Source organism: Lissotriton helveticus, chromosome 11 (assembly GCF_964261635.1).
Source record: "Lissotriton helveticus chromosome 11, aLisHel1.1, whole genome shotgun sequence".
Lineage (NCBI taxonomy): Eukaryota > Metazoa > Chordata > Amphibia > Caudata > Salamandridae > Lissotriton > Lissotriton helveticus.
The window spans coordinates 206,854,188-206,876,372 of record NC_136072.1 but is presented as its reverse complement, the minus strand read 5'-3'; the positions used below and the strand labels follow the sequence as shown (position 1 = coordinate 206,876,372).

The 22,185-nt window shown below is 45.8% G+C and overlaps 1 protein-coding gene and 1 pseudogene across 9 annotated transcripts in view; one reads left to right on the top strand and one right to left on the bottom strand.

The window, feature by feature from the left end:
* The window catches only part of LOC144792353 (uncharacterized), a 250,193-nt gene that overhangs the window by 59,859 nt on the left and 168,149 nt on the right, over positions 1 to 22,185 (top strand). For 2 of the 9 annotated variants that reach the window (XR_013602542.1, XM_078667323.1), the window contains exon 2: positions 6,274 to 6,340. The exons of the other annotated variants lie outside the window; for them this stretch is intronic. The gene's annotated coding sequence lies outside the window, so the exon portion shown is untranslated. The remainder of the gene's footprint in view (positions 1 to 6,273; positions 6,341 to 22,185) is intronic. 9 annotated transcript variants of the gene reach the window in all.
* LOC144791384 (rho-related GTP-binding protein RhoG-like) lies at positions 14,574 to 15,274 on the bottom strand (annotated as a pseudogene).

Sequence of the window (22,185 nt, the reverse complement as noted above, 5' to 3'; positions counted from 1 at the left end):
CACTCTGCCCCGCCACTCTGCCGCACTGCCACTCTGCCGCACTGCCACTCTGCCCCGCCACTCTGCCCCGCCACTCTGCCCCGCCACTCTGCCCCGCCACTCTGCACCGCCACTCTGCACCGCCGCACTGCCACTCTGCACTGCCACTCTGCACCACCACTCTGCACCACTGCACCGCCACTCTGCACTCTGCACCGCCACTCTGCACTCTGCACCGCCACTCTGCACTCTGCACCGCCACTCTGCACCGCCACTCTGCACTCTGCACCGCCACTCTGCACTCTGCACCGCCACTCTGCACCGCCACTCTGCACCTGCACCGCCACTCTGCACCTGCACCGCCACTCTGCACCTGCACCGCCACTCTGCACCTGCACCGCCACTCTGCACCTGCACCGCCACTCTGCACCGCCACTCTGCACCTGCACCGCCACTCTGCACCGCCACTCTGCACCTGCACCGCCACTCTGCACCGCCACTCTGCACCTGCACCGCCACTCTGCACCTGCACCGCCACTCTGCACCTGCACCGCCACTCTGCACCTGCACCGCCACTCTGCACCTGCACCGCCACTCTGCACCTGCACCGCCACTCTGCACTCTGCACCGCCACTCTGCACTCTGCACTCTGCACCGCCACTCTGCACCGCCACTCTGCACTCTGCACCGCCACTCTGCACCGCCACCCTGCACTGCCACTCTGCACCGCCACTCTGCACCACCGCACTGCCACTCTGCACCACCACTCTGCACCGCCACTCTGCACCGCCACTCTGCACCGCCACTCTGCACTCTGCACCGCCACTCTGCAACCCCCTTCCCCTACGGTTTGTCGCACTATATAAAAGAAATACTTCAGTGCATAAATAAGTAATGAGTTAGCTGCGTGTCTGTGTATGTCTCTGTCTATGGCACAGTGTCTTCAGGTGTTTGGAAGCGAAGGAAGGCAGAATAGTCTGCATAAATAGCAAATATCTTAAATGCACCATTATTACTCTGGCACCCATGGGGGGGGGGGGCTCTATTCTAATTAGCCAAACACATGGAAGTCTCAGACTGGCCCCTCGCCCTTTAAAGGTGAACAGCTACACACATGTTGCCCTTCGCCGCATAGCTATCATGCTTGTATAGCGCAGTCTGCCATTAGTCAGACTCTCGACGCTGTACATTTCTTCGTCTGTCCCTTTAAGATCCTTCTGTGGTACTGGCTATTCAAACCCTGCTACGGGGGCTTGGCATTCTTTTCCCTGGCTCTTCTAGCGAACTGCATTGTTAAGTAAAGATTTCATTTTTTACTTTGCTAAATTGCTTTACACTGTCTAACCACAGGCTTCTGGATAAAAGGCGCAATAAATAAGCGAAGTTTGGCCGCGGCCCTGGAGCGGAAGACCTGGCCAGCATTCGTAATCCTCCGGGAGCCGCGAGAAATGCTCCCTCCTTCATGTGAAAATAAGTATTTTAGGCAGACCGCTAAAAGCTCAATGGAGGAAGCGGAGCTTGCGGGCAGAGCCGCCAGCCTTCGTCGTTCTGAAATGTGAATTGCGGCGTGCTCGACTGCAAACCCCGCTCCGCTGGTGAGAGGGCGCGCGCAGTCCAGTGTCTGTCAGGAGCGGCTCTGGGAAACGAACATACACGGGAACTTAAATGTTAAACGCGGCACCATCTGGATTGCATTACACGGGCACTCTGACAGCTCCTAATTAAGATTAATCACTCGGCCGTGCTAGTTCGCGCACACAAAATGCCACATCGGGCACGCGTAAATTACTTATAGCTTATCAGGTCAACGCTACTAAAAAAACAGAACAGCGAAGACGAATCACTAGGCAGATGCCATAAAAATCTAAGGAATGTGCCAGCCGGACTGCATTTTTGTTTTGAACACATAAGAGCTTGGAAGCTCCGCCTCCTCTTCGTGGAGGCTTAGGTCCGAGCCCTAAAAACAAATCCGTGCAACACAACCAGTGAGTAACCCTAGTAGTCACTGGTTTATCATGATGGTCGACATGTTTCTGCGGTTTATAGATCACTAAGTATCACCCGCTTCATCAGGACCTAAAGTATAGGCTACTGCTCAATGTGTGATAAAATAAAGTATTTGATACAGATACAGATATCACCTGATCAAAACTTGGTAGTCCTCCTAAGTATGTGGGGGAGGTCCAGGTGAGGCGTCATCAAGACACAGATAAAAAGACACATACATTAATTGTGTTAATGTCGTTTTTATCTTTGTAAGTCATTTTTCATTGTCAACTCATGATATGGCATTCCTGTTGAGTCATTTACCAATCGCTCATCAACTGTAGTCCTCTCGCTCACCTTTAGGGTAAGAGGAACGTGCCGCTCCTCACCTGGCTACAGCTCAGGAAGATAGTGCACCGCTCTAAAATGTAGAGGAAATGGGATGTAGAATAAAAAAAAACAACTGCGAGTGCCTGACATGTGGGCGCTACCACAAGTTGAAGTAGAGATATACCAGCCAAACTCCATTTTCCTGGGGTTTGTTTACCTTTAATAAATCTAGTGTCATGGGCATGAGGTCTATCACCATTTCTCATTAAAGCAGAGGGGTGAATGACCACATGTTTTAGCAGCTATTATCGTTTTGCAGACTCGGTGGCGTCCACCGCAATAAATGCGTGTATAGTATTGAAGTTGGAAGACACCGAGATAGCTTGATTACAAAGCTATATTGCTTACATTCTCAAAGGTTAATATTAGAGGCGCGATCCCCCTTTGAGTCTCCATCTATCTCAAGACCTATTCCTGCTATGTATATAGCTCTGGTGGCAGGGTACCCAGTTGTGCTATATATTCGCTAAGATGGACTTAGTTAATTTCACACGCGCTCGTTTTTACAGGGAACCTGAAGCGAGACTCGCTATCGTTTTAAACATACAGGTCCCAACAAGGATGGACTTATTTTACACACGTAGTCCGCGCTCGTTGTTAATGGAAGTCTGAGGCGCGACTCACTGTTATACAAGCAAGCAGGTCTAAACTCGTGGGCTTACCTGTCCGTCGGTACACTCGGCAGTCATCTGTGCTGCTCGGGGAGGTAATGGACAGCGGGAATCGCCATTATTTCTTTGTTTAGGAAGCCGCGATCACGTGACGTAGGTGCAACGTCACGTGTAGGCGACTAGGTATGCCGGGAAACGTAGTTTGCTTAGCCGGGACATTGTTTTAATGTTCCTGTTGCGGAGAAAAACTACTTAGAACTCCGATGGAAACCAGGAGATTACAAATTACATATATACATATGTCTGGAAAAGACCTCATCGGGATAATGTTGCTTGCTGATACAGTTGGCACGTCATTTGTAAAGTACCGCAGAGCAGAGACTAGCCGATTCAGTTATTGTGGCACATCAAGTCTCCTCGTATGGGGTGTGAGTATTAAACTAAACAAATTACTGGTCACGATTTTATGGACATCCACAAGTATGTACCATTGACCTTGCTATACAGCGATGAGACAGATAAATCGAACAGAAATGGGTTTATAAACTCAACACGGATAAGGATGGCCTGAATGAGGACATTCCTTGGATGTCCCTGTAATAACATTGTAAAATTTACAGCGTTCCTTCCAACCACAAACAGCTTACGATCTCTGATGATAACATTTTGTCCCAGTCACTCAGGATACACTACCTGTTTGATTCCCATGATGCGATTTATCTGTCTCATCGCTGTATAGCAAGCTCAATGGTACATACTTGTTGATGTCCATAAAATCGTGACCAGTAATTTGTTTAGTTTAATACTCACACCCCATATGAGGAGACTTGATGTGCCACAATAACTGAATCGGCTGGTCTCTGCTCTGCGGTACTTTACAAATGACGTGCCAACTGTATCAGCAAGCGACATTATCCCGATGAGGTCTTTTCCAGACATATGTATATATGTAATTAATTTGTAATCCCCTGGTTTCCATCGGAGTTCTAAGTAGTTTTTCCCCGCAACAGGAACATTAAAACAATGTCCCGGCTAAGCAAACTACGTTTCCCGGCATACCTAGTCGCCTACACGTGACGTTGCACCTACGTCACGTGATCGCGGCTTCCTAAACAAACAAATAATGGCGATTCCCGCTGTCCATTACCTCCCCGAGCAGCACAGATGACTGCCGAGTGTACCGACGGACAGGTAAGCCCACGAGTTTAGACCTGCTTGCTTGTATAACAGTGAGTCGCGCCTCAGACTTCCATTAACAACGAGCGCGACTACGTGTGTAAAATAAGTCCATCCTTGTTGGGACCTGTATGTTTAAAACGATAGCGAGTCTCGCTTCAGGTTCCCTGTAAAAACGAGCGAGTGTGAAATTAACTAAGTCCATCTTAGCGAATATATAGCACAACTGGGTACCCTGCCACCAGAGCTATATACATAGCAGGAATAGGTCTTGAGATAGATGGAGACTCAAAGGGGGATCGCGCCTCTAATATTAACCTTTGAGAATTAAAGCAATATAGCTTTGTAATCAAGCTATCTCGGTGTCTTCCAACTTCAATACTATACACGCATTTATTGCGGTGGACGCCACCGAGTCTGCAAAACGATAATAGCTGCTAAAACATGTGGTCATTCACCCCTCTGCTTTAATGAGAAATGGTAATAGACCTCGTGCCCATGACACTAGATTTATTAAAGGTAAACAAACCCCAGGAAAATGGAGTTTGGCTGGTATATCTCTACTTCAACTTGTGGTAGCGCCCACATGTCAGGCACTCGCAGTTGTTTTTTTTTATTCTACATCCCATTTCCTCTACATTTTAGAGCGGTGCACTATCTTCCTGAGCTGTAGCCAGGCGAGGAGCGGCACGTTCCTCTTACCCTAAAGGTGAGCGAGAGGACTACAGTTGATGAGTGATTGGTAATTGACTCAACAGGAATGCCATATCATGAGTTGACAATGAAAAATGACTTACATTAATTGTGTTAATGTCGTTTTTATCTTTGTATGTGTCTTTTTATCTGTGTTGTCTGTGTCTTGATGACGCCTCACCTGGACCTCCCCCACATACTTAGGAGGACTACCAAGTTTTGATCAGGTGATATCTGTATCTGTATCAAATACTTTATTTTATCACACATTGAGCAGTAGCATATACTTTAGGTCCTGATGAAGCGGGTGATACTTAGTGATCTATAAACCGCAGAAACATGTCGACCATCATGATAAACCAGTGACTACTAGGGTTACTCACTGGTTGTGTTGCACTGATTTGTTTTTTAACCTTGGAAATGAACGGCACCAGAATAAAGTTAATCAGCGTTCGTTATCCAATTTTAACTTAGAGCACTTTTTTCTCTTTCCTCTTTTGTTCTCCACAAACTTTTTCTTGCACTGCTCCTCAGTTACCAAGTAACGACCCCTTCCTTTACCGCGCACTTCCCTTTCCTTGTTGAAGTGGCAACAACCTGGCTTACACACCTTGGGAAAGGTTTTCAAATGATGACAGGGCGGTAAAGGACGATAAACTGATGGATATCTTCCCTCCGAGTGCGATACTTGGTTGTGTGCTGTTCTAATATATCATTCAACACACACTCAGTCACCTCGACACACTTCATAATAGACACATTCTGTTTGACCCACAGTTATTTTTTGTTTAGCTGTACTTCTGTTCAGGGGTTATAGCTGCGTGGTCATTAAATATTCCCTGGGACCCTCCTTTTACTAGTTCGTTGTTTTTTACACCCTTAGATATACCAATCGCCCAGTGTGTTTGTATATTCTTTGTGGTGTGACACCCTTAGATACACCAATCGCCCAGTGTGTTTGTATATTCTTTGTGGTGTGGCACGCTTAGATACACCAATCGCCCAGTGTGTTTATATATTCTTTGTGGTGGGACACCCTTAGATACACCAATCGCCCAGTGTGTTTGTATATTCTTTGTGGTGTGACACCCTTAGATACACCAATCGCCCAGTGTGTTTGTATATTCTTTGTGGTGTGACACCCTTAGACACACCAATCATCCAGTGTGTTTATATATTCTTTGTGGTGGGACACCCTTAGATACACCAATCGCCCAGTGTGTTTGTATATTCTTTGTGGTGTGGCACCCTTAGATACACCAATCGTCCAGTGTGTTTGTATATTCTTTGTGGTGGGACACCCTTAGATACACCAATCGTCCAGTGTGTTTGTATATTCTTTGTGGTGGGACACCCTTAGATACACCAATCGTCCAGCATGTCTATACACTGTGTGGAATGATACTCTGAGATCAGTAATTATGATATATGTTTGCAGAAGATGACGGACGGATTTCATTTCCAGTTCCAATATCATCCCTTTGTATACTTAAGTGCACTTTCAAGTAAGCAAAATCCTTACTCTTAATTATTCCCTCCAGCTCAGACTTTCCTGATGTAATTTTTCTGTTGCACTTCTGCCCCTTGGACATACTAACCAAACTTCCCCTATGTTACATATCTATATCTCCTTGTCCTGCCCCCCCCCCCCCCCCCTTTACACCACATGACCTTTGACCTAACATTGGCGTCACACAGCATCACATGGGACGAGATCACAGTCAGAGGAAATGTTCGTGCAGCTTCTCACTTAGATGGCGTCATGAGTACTGAAATACAAGATGTGTGAGTGACTGTGGAGCACGACATCTTTAACCCTTAGACGACCTTATTGGCATGCATACGTGTCATGAAATGGGCCACAGGACGCTCTTATTACATATGTTCAGTTCAGGGAAAATGGCCCCTGGCTGCTTTTTCTTTATTTTTTATTTTTTATTTTGTCCGCTCCATGGGAGACAGTATGCTTCATCCCAGGGAGAAGGAGTTTGCCAGTGCCAGATCCTTAATGAATACCAGCAAACCCTTTAATCAAGCACTCATCCTCAACAAAGCAGTGGCGTTCCTAATTGATGACAGGAGGCAGAGACGGCACAAGCTGCACCCGCCTGACTACATAATGCTTGTTTGTGCCGACACTGCAGCCTTCTCCAACCTGCCGGGGTTTTACTTAAGTCTTGCTGTAGTATTGTAACTTTAACCCCTACCTTACTAATTTTGGTCTCCAGGACTCTCGTAATTTCAAAACACTGCAAAATTAATTTATGCAGCCTTTCTCTCCAGGGTATAAAACTTGAAAGCTAGGTTTATTAGTTGTGTTGCTTTTGATGTATTTGCACAATCATCTTACTGCCCTTTCACTAAAGCGGAACATGCTCATTTTGTTAATCCGATTTTTAATAGTCGTTTTTGTTTTAAACCAACTTTGCCTATATTTTATCGTCTACTTTAATTGTTGCAATAAACACGTGTAACATGTAGTAGTTTTTTTCCAGGGCCTTCTGCAGTTTTGTGTTCTTTTAATTGCACATTGATCCTTATGCAATTTAAAGCAGTGGTGAAAGTGTGCTTTCCAACAACGTAATAACTCGTTCACCCTTTAATTTGTTTTAGACTCCATAGGATTCCATTAAGTCCGCTTGAGGCAGCATCTCATGAAGGAAGAAGTGTGAAGTAATCACTTCAAGAGAATGTGCACATATGTAGAACAGCCCCCCCTCAAAGCAGCCAAACTCCCCCACACGACAACTATTGTACTCCGTCGGAAACACTAATCCCTCATGTGGAGGCTTTCATTAGAGTCATGGATTTTCCTCTAAGTGCTAGAATTTGTCTTAGGCTAACACAAGAGTCCAGGTCCTGTCTAAGAAACACTGCTAGTACGTCTATGGAGGGGGGAAGGAGGAGGCGGGGGACAATTATTTCTTATATGGCCGGAAGGAAGCATACATTGCTGCTGAATTTGAGACTGGCGCTGCTGCAATTAGTTACGGGGTAGCAAATATTATACAAAACCAGAACGCAGAAGCAACCCAACCCTGCTGCAGCCATGGTTCGAGGCGCATCTTACCTGCTTAAATTGTGTGATTTTAGGCAACATTTTATTTAACCATTATGAAAGCACTTTAAAAAATGTGAGTTCAGAGCACCTGTTGTGCAAAATCCTATTGTGTTTGACAACTACAAGTGGGCAAGGATTCCCCTCCCGCCCTGTCTGAGCTACGCATGTGTCATTGGAATGCTTTTCCAACTCTGCACTGCACCGAGGACATATGTTCATAATACACTAATATGGCAAAACCAATTGGCATGGCCAATGCTTGGTTGTTGTTGTTGTTGTCTGCATCGATCCTTAGACATGATTATTTTGTATCAACAATACTCATTGAACCTCATTGGTGGAGTTGGGTAACTAATTTGAAGGCCTCAGCAAACATTGACATTTTTTTCACCTGAAAAGTCTGTGTGATGAGAAGATCGACTTGAATTCCGTTTTTGGCTTTCACCAGAGTCAACAGGGGCAACCCCGTCAATTGAAAGAACAAACTCACAGTCAGCACCAACTGCACCTCATTGCTACCTAGGCGTAGGCGTGCACAGCATCATCTGATGTGGCTAAAACTCCCCCAAATATGTCTCAACCTCACTAGGGCCTCAGTAACCAGGTAGCGGTCAGCCAATGCCCTTCAGGTAAACAAGCATTGGCATAGCCAGTGGGTCTCGCCTTTGGGACCTTATACGTGTTTAGTTATGCAGCACAATATCCTTGGTGCAACAACATCAACTGTTGCATGGCTAAACACTTATAAGGTCCCAAAGGCGAGACCTATTGGCTATGCCAATACTTGTTTTAATTGGTTCCTGTTTGTGCCTTTTAGAGATGCATGCTTCTTTTTCGTCCTCGTGTCTAACTACTCCCGCCTTTTGTTGATCTAGATCACGCGTACTCACAAACATTTTCCCAGGGGCCGCAAAGTTTTGGTCTGTGGTGTGACCGAGGGCCGCACTGATGCCAGCGGGGTGTAAAGTCGGGGTAGGGAAACAGAGCATGTATATCTAGTGGCTGCCTTTAAGAATGAAGGTGTTCCTAAAGTTAAGGGCCTAGTTATCTCCTTTTCCTAACTGCAATTAACCTTTAAATATGTGTTTGCTGTATATGTACGTTTCTTTTTCATGTTAGTTCTGAGTCGAGTAAACAGCAGCCAGTGCTGCTGCTGCCCAGGGGTCTGCAAGTAAAGACCTGGAGGGCCTTATGCGGCCCCCGGGCCGTACTTTGAGTATCACTGAGCTAGATCCTCCCTGGCGACCGCCCCAGCTACATGTGTATTTCAATGTTCTTCAAAAAGGGGTCGGGTTGAGCCGGGGCCGCTGTATCGCCTTTGCTCTCGGTGGTCCCATGAGAGTAAAAGCTGCTCATTCTGCTAATCCTTCCCTAACTTTCCAGAAGTGTCAGAGCAGACAGGCTCACTGAGTCATTCTTGGTTACTGAGTGAGTCTGTTACATTTTTGCAACATTTCTTCAGCGAGTCTGTTTATTCCTAATGTATGGTGACAAGAGGCCCAGATCATATTCTTCCTGTTTCCCTTGCTAAGCCATCGCGTGTCCATTGGGGGGAGTGGGAGGGGAAGAGCTGGGGCTGCCCTTCCAGATGCTCACACTCTGCACAGCTCAAGAAGCTGCCATGGCTTAACACGAGAAACAGGAAGAATCAGAGAAACTGACACAGGTCAGACACACTGTACCAGAGAGTACTAACTGAGAACTTGCTTGTTCGCACAGTCTCCTTAAGCCAGAGTATTTTGAATGATTGAATGTATCGCTTTTAAAATTACTCTGGATGCTTCTAAGACAATCGCATTTTAAATTTAAAGCTTTTTTTTATTTTTTATTTGAGTATCCTGGGCAAGCCCAGCAATACAGGTGTATTGAGTCTTGGCATTACAAACGCATTTCCCTTGGTAATTACAGTTACCAGCAGAAGTATGATAACTAGGCACATAATTATTGCTATTCAGAAATCAAGGCACACGTCAAAGCTCACAAACATGGAGACAAAGAAGAGCTCTGCATAGAGAGATTTCAAGTACGATAAGTATCCACAGTCTCACCACGGACCCGCTCGCTCTCACTACGATAGCATACCCTGATGGCTGCTAGGATTCCTTGGGGTCAACCCAGTAAATTAGGACAAGAAAAGTCTCCCTCCCACCCAGAACAGTCTGTGATGCTTCAGACAGTAGTGGGTTCTTTCTATCAACACCTCTTCTGCTAAAACATCCCCACACCAATGGTTTTAAAATGTTAACCATTTCATTACCATCTATCATGTGTTGTAATTTTTGAGATGTAGGTATTTTGGGCCTCTGTCTAAAAGATGTGATCTGGCAGTACCTTTCCTAAGCCTTCTATCAAAACTGTGCTGATTTCAATGCTTTTCTCTTAACACCAAAGTACAAATGAAGTTGACTGATGGGTTGAAACAGAATTCCCAAAATATGCCAAAGGCTCAGGGGACCCGGCTAAATCTTACTGTGCAGAGGAGGCCATCTTTCTTACAATGAACAAGACAACAGTTGTGTCGATGTAGGTCACACACAAATATGTTTACTACTATTCAGTACTAACTTCATCTCTCACACCTATTGCACATATCTGGAAAATAAAACCTAGTTTGCTCTAAAACTCTATCAGCAAGCATTTTTGAGCACCAAATGTCTGCTTAGGAAAAACTAATAACCAATAGAGGACTAGTGACATTGGCCTAAAAAGTGATGTTCTGTTATTTGAAGGAAACCAGGGCTGCTATTTTCGAGTCATATTCGGCCATGTGTGTTCATTTGGCTGGCCCATTGACCAATGGTGATCTAGGGCAGTGCGTTCAGCCTTCTTTGCACTCCAAGCGATAGGTAGTGTTTCCTCTTGCCGTCTTTGGTCAGATTTGTGTACGGTGTTCAGATACAGATCCTCTGTTAGGCGGTCTTCTCGCTTGCCGTTCCCTATAGTAATTAGACTTAGAAATAAACCTGTAGTATGGGGGGGCGGAGCACCAGTTACTTTAGATCAGCACAGTTTATGACTATTAATAATATTTTATACTATTAAGTAGTGACTGATGTTAAATGATAGTGAATGCTGTTTAGGGACGTGGACTCTGTATGCTCTTCCACAATTACAAGCAGGAGTTCCCTAGGCTATAGAGAGCTCTACACAGAACGTCATCTTGTGTACATGCACATTTCCTTGGTGTATTACATGGGTTCAGGACAAGCTTTCTTTTGTGTCAACTTCTAAGTGCTCTGTCACAACTAATGTTTTAGGGGTTGCGTTTTCATGTTATTTCATTCTTTTTCCCCCGAATAGGCTTTTGAATACCTGTTCGCTTGTAGGTCAAAGACATTTCATGATGCTTACGGAAAATACTTATGAGATGTAAAAAAAAATTAAATTAAGAAATGGTCTTTTATAATTTCTACATTTAAATACATTTTTGTTTAGATACAGGTCCCGTGATAGCACACGTTGTATTTACACTGGTCTTCCAGTCTTTTCACTGAAGTTTTAAAGTAGCGTATCGGCACATTATCTGCTGCAGTTTGATGATAAATTCCTGTGGCGTTCTCACCTAAGGTTCGACGACTGTATCAGAAGCGCATATCGTTTGGGTTCAGTCTTCCCAGGCTATAGGTTTTAGATTTGTACCCTCATAAGAGAAGAATTAGATTCCTAGTTGTTATTCAGTGTCATGACATCTTAAGTCACAGAGGATAATCTTTCGAAAGGGGAAGAACCACCAAGAGAGGGGGACATTAAAGTTAATGACACTCTCTGGAGAGAGAAGAACCTCTGGATCTTGTGAAGATAAATGCTACTTAAAAGAACTCATTGATGCTCTCTTTCCAAATGTACTTTTTCAGGCCTCCTAAAATAGCTTTTGGTCATGTTCCAGCAATGGTCCTGTTAAGATTTGCTAAGGACTGTTTTCTAAACCTGCATCAATCAGGAGAAATAGGAAACTCTAGATTGCTTCTTGTTTACTGCTCTCCCTTGGAACAGGGCAAAGGTAGCACTGACATCTGGTCAAGAGGAAGAGGGTAAGTTTTAGACTTGTTAAAGCCACACTGAATTCAGTTCTGTGTACTGCTTGCAGATTATTTTTAATCTGTAAGCAACATCAGAAAAAGCACACATCTGCAATATTGATGTTAATATAGCGCTTATTTTATCACCAGCCTCAGGGAGAAAAAACGAATATCAAACAACTGAGAAATGTTGTCTGATTTCAATTATTGGAGAGTAATTCCTTCTTTTTACGAATTGTTAGAGCAGTAACATTTATTCCTCAACCTTCTCAGTTTCAAACCTCCTGCCCTACTCCCAGGGGAGAAAAGAGCCAGCACGCAGCTTAGTAACAGACCGGCTATGTTGCTGAACCACACTAGGAGGCCACCAATATCTTGTTTTCACCATAAAGGGAAAGTAAGTGCGTGTGTGTTTGTTCCTACGGGTTTGAGCATGCTGTTTATCATTAAGTCTCAGTCCTCAAATTAGAGTAACAGGGAATGGACCATATATTCAAATATTTATGATTTACAGCCATTTACCAAGTATTTTTGGGTTTACAATGTATCAGTGTGGTAATAGATTTTGTCACACAAGAGGGCACGTGGCACGTGACCGGTTATTGCGCTTTGTTCATCCTACTGATGTCACTCACTCACGGAGCGCTGTGGTCAAATTAATTTTGACTGGTATAGGGGCATGTCTCGTTTAGTGCTTCACTGGTTTACGCACAGGTATTCTGTCTCTTGCTTGTGTTACTGCAGCTTAGACATCACACTTAGCCTATATTCCATCCCACTGTGTTTAGGAGAGCCAAATGTGTAGCACTTCACCCTTCATACCATGGTTCACTTGTTTCTGGGAACGGGTATCTTTCTCAACCCCCTTCCATTATGCTCCATCACTTAAGGACAGCATCTGTCGACCACAGCTCGACTGTCCTTGAACACAGCCTTAGCAACTGGGCTTGTATTTAGAGACCGAGCTTCTTTTCAAGGGTAAGCTATAATGTTCCCCTCTTCATTGTAGACCGCGAATGAGGAACTTGCACATTCCACCCATTACATCGAGCCTCTTTTTACTTGCCTTGCAGTCCTCAGAGACAAACCATGTAGCCAACTCCCTTTTAAGGCAAAGAGATGATGCTTCAGTGGCTCTCTCTAATCACCATGTCATCCGACAACAATCTTTACAGGCACAGAACGAACCCCTGCTTCATCTGATGGCTTATGTATCAAGCTTCCATTTCAGTCTTTTGGTATTTAAGGCTAGAGCTTCTGCTGCTCCCCTGAGCGTTTGTTTGGTGTCGGGGATTGCGCTCCTGCTTCTAGCTAATGACCTTTAATACAGAACCCATCACTGATCATTTCTAAACACCACCCTACTGTGCCGACCTTTACACCTAATAATTAAAGGACACCACGTTCGCATCTTAAGCTAGCCCCAGACTATCAATACTTTGGTTCTAAAATTGCTTTATCACTCCAATGATTAATGCTCAGTATTGTTCACAATGATCAACAAAGATAAATGAGATAATTGTGAAGTTGTAGCCCACATTAAGCCGTCTCTAAATTGCACAGAATCTTCATGGGTCCGGGCACTTCACTCTACCTTCAGCTCACAGTAGCGTCTGAAAATGTCCTTGTTGAGAGAATGTTAAGCAGCGTAATTCCACTCGGCTTGTGAACATGCTGTCAATTAAGCCACGGGTATGGTTAGCAGGACAATGGTAGATGGCACAGTTGTGCAGGACATTATTCCACCAGAAAAAGACTTGACGGAGCTACAGGTAGGCTCCTTACGCAAGCCTGGAACCAAACTGGCCTAAGAGGAGCTGGAAAACTAAACAGGATCTTTGCAGCGGATTCACTTTAACTAAATCTTACCATAAAAGGAAGGAGATAATGCCTTCAGATTCAGTGGCGTGGCAAAGGCATTTGACGAATCTCCGACTGAATTTGGCTCGCTTTGCTTCAAACCTGAGCTTGTGAAGGGCTGGCCTTTGCCTAACCCCCATCTTGTAGCCCTGAACCTGGCTCTAGGCATTGAGGCACACAAGAATAATGCTAAATGTAATATTAAACTTTCTGTGATCAAAGGTGGGCCTCTGAAGGACACTCTTGCGCCTGCATCTTTATGGCTAAAAACACCAATGATATTCAAAGTTCAAAGGAAGTTCTGGCCTGTTTTGAAGGGGGTGGGAGGAATCCAGGTGCTGCTTTACTTCAATTTCCTGAGCCAGCACATTTGTATGCTTCTAAACCCACTTTAGTACACAAAGGGTCTAGATTACAGCATTTAAATTGCACTTTGAAGCTGCATGATAACAAGGAGACCAATTTTCCCAACCAGTATACCTATCCTGCAAAAAACTTGAAAAAGGAGTACAAACATGAATGCACTACAGTAAACCCTTCCAGTACAAAAAAGCACTAAGCAAGAAAAAAAAGGTTTATACATGCTTTCATTGCAAAGCCCTGGAATAGTTGCTGACCAGAAGAGTTGCGGGCGTTCCTGAACAATGCTGTACCAGGTACTTTCTGCGGCACGCCCTTCTCTTTTCCACATTTCTAGATGATTCCAGTCTTAGGCAAACATCCAAACCATACTGTTCTACAGAGAAGGGTGGCCCAAAGCCTTCTGACTGCCGCAAAAAGAGATTGCTAACAAAGTCCCCAAACTTGCACCTTGTCTTCCCAAGGTTTTCTGCACCAGTAAATGTTCAGTGTTAGAAGAAGGCACTAAAACAGAACACACTTTTTGGAGTTTTTCTTTATCACAGGGTTCATAAAGGCACGTACAGCTTCCGCAAACACCTCCCGCACCCCCAGCTGGTTCAGCGCAGAGCACTACAAATACTTCACTGCTCCAATCTGCCTGGCAAGAGAGTGCCCTTGCTGGGGAGTGGTTGGCGCCAGGTTTTGTTCCTTTAGCTTCTTTACTGTATCGGGGTCACTTCGGAGATCACTCTTGGTTCCCACAAGTAGGATGGGTACATTCGGGCAGTGGTGGGAGACCTCTTGTGACGGACATTAGCATGGGATGATGGGCTCCCAATAGAGAAGCAGATTACAAAGACGTTGGTCTGAGGGTAGGAGAGGGTGCGGAGACGGTCGTACTCCTCTTGACCTGCAGTGTCCCAAAGATTCAGGCTGACAGTCCGCCCGTCAACAGTCATCTGGGCGCTGTAGTTGTCGAAGACGGTGGGGATGTATTCCTCTGGGAAAGCATTGGTTGTGTAGCTGATGAGCAGGCAGGTCTTCCCAACAGCTCCATCTCCTACCACGACACACTTGATCGTCTGCATTCTTCATCAAGGCACAGAGGTCACCTGAGCAGTACCCACTCCAAAGAGCACAACACCAAGATCTAAGTTACAGCAAGTTCCACCTCAATCTTGGGCAGCAGCAGCGTGATCACATTCTGCAAGGGAGCCGTGCATTCCCAGTCCTTCGCCTGAACACAACATGGAATTTCGCTGAGAGTGCCAACTCCCAAGGAGCAGATCTGCTGTCCTGTCACAGCGTCGCTCAGCCCCGACCTCCGTCCCTCTTCCGGGTGCGCCCTAAATGTAAAGCTTTTTGAAACAAATGTTTTTTTAAACTGAAACTGCATTGAATGCTTACTCACTGTGGGGAAGCCTGACTTACGTCGAACAGTAGAACGACTTTAAGCAAAAGCCTACTTATGGTGCCCACAGCACGGATGCGCAGCGGCATGCTGCTGGCGCGCCTAAGGCTAGCCCGCCTGCGTCCGGACATGGTCAAGGGCAAGGAACCAAGCCGGATTCGTCCCAGAAAATGGTAAGCTCATCACATATGATAGAGCATTATTACTCTCATTGAGGTATTCGGGTAGAGCCCATTGTGAGATGCCTCTAGCGCCAACAAGCTTGATAGGGAAGAAGATGGCATGCCCTCTCTACCAGACTAAGTTTAGCTCAGGCAATAATGAAGGGCCACTACAACTAGATAGGCCCACAAGGAATGAGCAATGGCAAATGGGACTTATTAACAGTAGATCCATACTGATACTGAAAACAGCAAACCGCAAGTACGAAAATGCAGAGTACAGGGGGCACGAGCCCTAAACAAAACAAAAAATAGGTTTTAGAGGGGCAGGGTTTGCAAATTAGCATAGGCAGTGTGCAGTAATGTCACAGAGAGGGACATTGCAAGTCTATTATGCCTCTCTTTAATGGTAATGAACCGTGATTCACGTAATATAAGCACGCACATGAGCAGCGCATACCCTCATGTACATAAATAAAGAAGGCTTAAATGTATTTTGGTACAACAATGTGGGAGAGTTTTAATGGAACATGTTAACATTAACTTTTACTGGGCAGAGCAAGTTTCCAGTGGGAGAAAGATAAAATATTGTAATGCATGATATAGAATGAATATAGTCCTCTCTGAATCTGACTTGCATATCTATGTCCTTTTTTTTTTTTTACTGCATTGCACAGATATTCTACGCAGTAGTCTATTATTATTTTCCTTTTGCATGATAGCTTGCATTACAGTTAGCTTATAGATGCCACTTCTTCAGCAATTCACTAATGGTGAGCATTTTTATTTTGGTGCCCGTAAATATTCTCTATCTCAGTGCGACCCTGATAGTTGGCAGCCCACTAGCGATTCATTTGATATTTACTAAATACCACACAGTTGCAGTATACCTGCTACTTGCTACCAAATGGGTGTTTGGACACACAACGAACTGGAACAAGCATTTGCAATGCAATTGGTCTCGCATTTACGGAAGTTTGAGCTATTGGCATTGTAAATGACAATGCCTTTTATTTATGTTTTGGTTTTCAAAACATATATAAAATGCTTTGTCATTTACAATCCCAATAGCTTAAACTCGTGTAAATGCGCGACCTGTTGCATTGCAAATGCTTGTTATCTTCCGTCTCCTGGTGTTTTTAGTAACATTAGAAAACTTACATTTGAAGCTTTTGTGTGGGCTTTTGTGTGGGCCCTGGGCAGAATGATTCTGCCCAGGTTCATTCAAAAGCTGTCAGTTACTGAAACATTTTGCATAGTGTATTTTCCTGTCAACAAATAAACATGTGTGTGGCATAAATGCCTCGGTGCCCGCTTACTTCCTTGAAGTACTATAGTCCTTATAGTAAAGTCCCCAATTTAATTATATTCAAATGGCATTAGATTTATGGAATTCCCCCTTCCCACCCCACAACAGAACCAATCCTATGGATTACCTAGATACCTGTGTGTGGGGTTTGATTGCCACAGTTGTCCTTGAGGACTCCGGTTCTGGTGTGCATTACTGGGTCAAAGGTGAAGATGGACAGATACTGTTTGGAGAAGTTATGTCCTGTGGTCTCTTTGGCAGTGGCTATAAACCGCTCGCGCCTCTTTGTCCCAGTCTCCACTGGCATCCCACAGATTTTTCATGGAAGATTAAATCTGCCCCTGTAAGTGTATCCTGCCCCTGGGAAGCCCATGGGATCTATTCAAAGCCAATCGCCTGTTACATTAAACCACACAAGCTACTGGGGCAGAACCCATAGATGGCTGCTGTGGTGCGTGCGTCTGCAGCGCGGCAGCCTTGCACGCAGGGCTTCTACGCTCTTGGTTTCTTGGCCGCCAGGTGTAATATTACTGGAGCACCAAGGCCGCAAGCCACGGCTCTCATTCAGTCAATTTTTTTTCGTAAATGTATTGTTTGGGTGAGGGGTTAAGTTTCTCTTAATTTCCAACAGGAAGAGGGCTTTTCTGCAGATGCGCCACTGAAAAATCTATTAACGTTATTCATTGCATAGGAAATTAAGGTGGTGGACGTGGTGGTGGATGCGGTGGTGGTGGACATGGTGGTGGTGGACATGGTGGTGGTGGACATGGTGGTGGTGGACATGGTGGTGGTGGTGGACATGGTGGTGGTGGTGGACATGGTGGTGGTGGTGGACGTGGTGGTGGTGGACGTGGTGGTGGTGGATATGGTTGTGGTGGAAATGGTGATGGATGTTGTGGTGGACATGTTGGTGGTAGATGTGGTGGTGGTGGACGTGGTGGTTGTGGATGTGGTGGTGATTGACGAGGTGGTGATGTACGTGGTGGTGTTGGACGCGGTGGTGGACATGGTGGTGATGGACGTGGGGGTGGATATGGGGGCAGACGTGGTGGTGGACGTGGTGGTGAATGTGGTGGTGGACGTGGATGTGGTGGACGTGGTGGTGGCCTCATGGTGGACGTGGTGGTGGCCATGGTGGTGGTGGTGGACATGGTGGCGGTTGACGTGGTGGTGGATGTGGTGGACATGGTGGCGGTGGACGTGGTGGTGGTGGACGTGATGGTGGGTGTGGTGGTGGTGGACGTGGTGGTGGTGGAGGACGTGGTGGTGGTGGAGGACGTGGTGGTGGTGGACATGGTTGTGGTGGACGTAGTGGTGGTGGTGGTGGACGTGGTGGTGGTGGGTGTGGTGGTGGTGGTGGAGGATGTAGTGGTGGTGGACGTAGTGGTGGTAGACGTGGTGGTGGGTGTGGTGCTGGTGGACGTGGGTGTGGTGGTGGAGGACGTGGTGGACGTGGTGGACATGGTGGTGGGTGTGGTGGTGGTGGACGTGGTGGTGGTGGACATGGTGTTAGTAGAGGTGGTGGTGGAGGACGTGGTGGATAATTTCTCCCCGCTTGCCATTAGTTAACTTTCCCTTTTTAGGTCTCGCCTGAGCCAGCGCATGCGGTGCTCTGCTAGACATTTTATTAGGGCTTTTAAAAGTGCTGCCACACGGCCTTGCGCTTGGGTGCACGCGCGCAGCCGGCAGCTTTCTGCGCTCTGGCCTCTCCTTCTTTCGTGCGCACCACTCGCGTGGTTTTTTTTTTTTTGCACGTGCGCGCGCACACAACTCCCGAGCTTGTTGCTCTCGCTTCTTGTTTTAATTATAATGTTGGTATGTGCTGTACTTAACACGCCTCCTGACGAGATCCCTGGCACTTAATCAATGGGTGTAATATCGTTTCACAAGCCCTGTCACCACCCACTGCACGCATGTACATGTAGCACAGAATTCCCGGGAGCTATAATTACACGCTGAAGTCAAAATCCTTGCTTTATATCGATTTTACGAGTGGACGATCCCGTCCCACGCGGTGCAAACTCCGGGTGCAGCCAGTATTTCGTGTGGGACAGGCCGTTCAGCGTTACTTGCATCTCGGAGTGTGCCAGATGTTTACTACCAGATTTAAGTTTTATGGACATCCCGAATATTGGCCTTTTCATAGATCAGATTTTTCCCAAATGTACAACTTGAAAACAGCAATCCGCCACAAACAAACAATATTTCCTCGAAAAAGAGCTACTTTCTCCCAAGTTTCCTTTAAAAATGCTTTCCTTTCCATTATCAAAGCTGGTGCGTGTTAATGATTTTTTCATATCGGAACAAATTAAAAGGTGCAGCATTTAAAATGTTAACATAATAACCCACAAGCAGAGATCTTCACAGACTAGGGTCCTTAAGCGCAGTATTGGCGAAAATTACAATCTGCAAGGGCACATTTCTTCTCACATTGACATTTTACTCTAGAGCAATCCCCACACATGCACGTACGCACGCACACACACACCATTCTCTGTTCTTGATCACAGAGCAGTCTTTGGGACTTGTCAAATTAAAGTGGTATTCATCGTGTGCGGTCTGCTGTGTTTTTCTGAGTGATTACACCCCTGTGCGTGAGGATTACCCATACCTTAGAATATTCACGAGCGGCAAGAGTAAACAGCTGCTGAATCACTGCCCCCTGCAGACTCATGGCATGCAATCCTACTCGGACCCTCGTATTCCACACATGTAGAAATACATGGTTTCATGTCGACGTCGTGGAGCAGGATGAGAGACCCTTCATGCCCACACACCACCTACACAGCTAACATCTGCTGATCTACTGTGAAGCTGCAAGGCGGCCAGCAGCACCCACTGCGCGTGCTGTGGAAAAGTAAATTTTGCCATGTTCTGTGTCCCTACGTGTTCCCCCATCTTATGTTATATGTGCATGATCAATATGCATATGTATTCCCTATGATCAATTAAAGACGCAATTTCAGTTGTGTCCAACTCTAGTATGCCAGTTTCCAGTTCTCGTGAAAGCTACGAGTATTAGGCCTATGTAAACCTATGTTGCCACGTTTCACAGTGTGCACGTTAATTCAGTAAAAGTCCCCGTTTCTAGGCCTCAAAAGGGCCCGGACTCAGATTCAGCTCCTGTCTCCTGAACCCTCTCCGAGGAGCGATACAGCCCCCACCTGCATCCCTGACCCTTCACTTACTTCCTGCCTCACAGTGCCCGGCTCGGCCTGGCTCTGCCTGCCAGTCTGCCAAGAGTATGTTATGATTCTAGTTATCAGTCCAGCCCTCCTTCTCTGCATTCCTAAGCTACTGAATCGCAGCAATAGTTTCAGTCATAGTCTAGCCTTTATGTCTCCATGTAAGAGAAATACTGTATTAATGGTCATCGAATATTCCTCAACACGTACTACATGTAGAATAATGCATGCACCAGTCTTAGAGTCTGTTAGCCTTTGCCCTGATAACTTTTGGATTCTATCAACATGTTCTCTAAACATCAGATACTAGATAGTGTTTAGGTACATGTCGCTCTGACACTCCAGACTTTAGTCTCCTCTTCTAGTGCAGAAGTCATAGCCCCCAGTTCTCCCTAGTAACACGTCATTGCCAGCTTGCGCGCACCACTAGGTTAGAGGTCCCGGCTCCTTAGGTAGCCCCCTCCATGTTTCCGCCCCGTTTATGACATAATCTGTTACGTTTACATCACATGTCTATGTACACGCCTCTTGTTACACCTACTTTCTGCCTTATCTTTCGCGACTGCTATGAGCCCCGCCCACTGCTACGCCTACTGTACTGAATGCAATGTAATTTGTTTTAGTTTATATATGTTATGCACTGTTATTAAAGTTGGCTGTTGTCCCGATCCTGCCCCCGGCAGCTGCCATCCTATTCCCGTGCAGGTCGTCTTGTTCCTGTCCTTTATGTTATATTAAAACCTGCAAAACTCCGGCTACCTCGAATCTTGACTCTTATTTATTGAGCTATCTGTTTATATTGTATCCAGTCAAAAATAGTACCGGTAATTAATTATTTATTTACCACATAATGGCGCCCGAGTAGGGACTTGCCCTTTCCCCACGTGCCGGAGAAGCCCCCTGACCCTCTGCAGCCGTGACGGAACCATACCGGCCACGTGCAGATATTTCTGCTTCAAGTATCCCTCAGGCCCACGGAGGAGACGGAGGTTGCGGTCCAGCATCCAGACGAGGCGGTGGAGGAACGCGGCGAGTCCCGACCAGAGCCCAAGCCGAGAGTCCAAGGTCCGAGGTATCCGGAGGCCCACCCGTAACTGAAGTCCGTCGTCGTAGCAGTCCAGTCCAGTCCGAGGCCTTCCGTTCTTGCTGCCCGGTGAGTACCGTTGCTGGGGTAGTATCTAGACAGGGTCAATTAATTTGTCTCTGGTCTGTGGGTTTGGGTACGCAAATCCAACACGAAGTGTCCACCTAGGTGGATGCGGGTCCTGACGTGTCTCTTTATGGGACCGGTATGTTTCGTACTGTTTCAGCCGTGCATCTAGTAATTCTAGTAAGTTCTGTTCTCGAGAAATTCATGTGTTCTGTTCTCAAGTATTCCAGGTAATGTTTCTGTCCGAACTGTTATTTTAATGTCATTCAATGTGTTTTCAATGTCGTGGTATGAGTGATCTGTTTTCAAGTTATTATTGTGTTCATTGTGTATTGTATTGTGTCTAGATCCCAGTCTAAGTCATGCCTCTGTTATCAAAGTTACGTCAGTTAAGAACTAGAAAAGGTCTGCTCGAGGAAGCAGTTCCTGTCCCGCCTAGGGACAGTCCAGGTCATTTTATGTATCATAAGCATGGCATAAGTGCCATATTATATCTAGACTTATGGGTCGAGTATACTAAAGATCTAGAAGAGAAATATAGATGGCCTGTATCAGGCACATGGGATGCCGAGTGCATCATGCGAGTAGAAGAAGCATTATGGAAAAAGAAAGCAAGACAGTCACAGAAAGATGCCATCGAGTTATGGCGCAAAGAATCTCATAAAAGAACCGAAAAAGAAATCAGAAAAGCAGAATTAAGTAGAGAATCCACAGAAAGAGCCCAAGAAAGGGAATTAATCGAAATAGGTGAACGAGTTAAAGCCGAACAGTCAGACAGACAGAGGAATGCCCTCATTAAGGGTATGTACCCTCTTCTTGCCGAGGGCTTGCCAAAAGCAGCCCCGGAGGCAT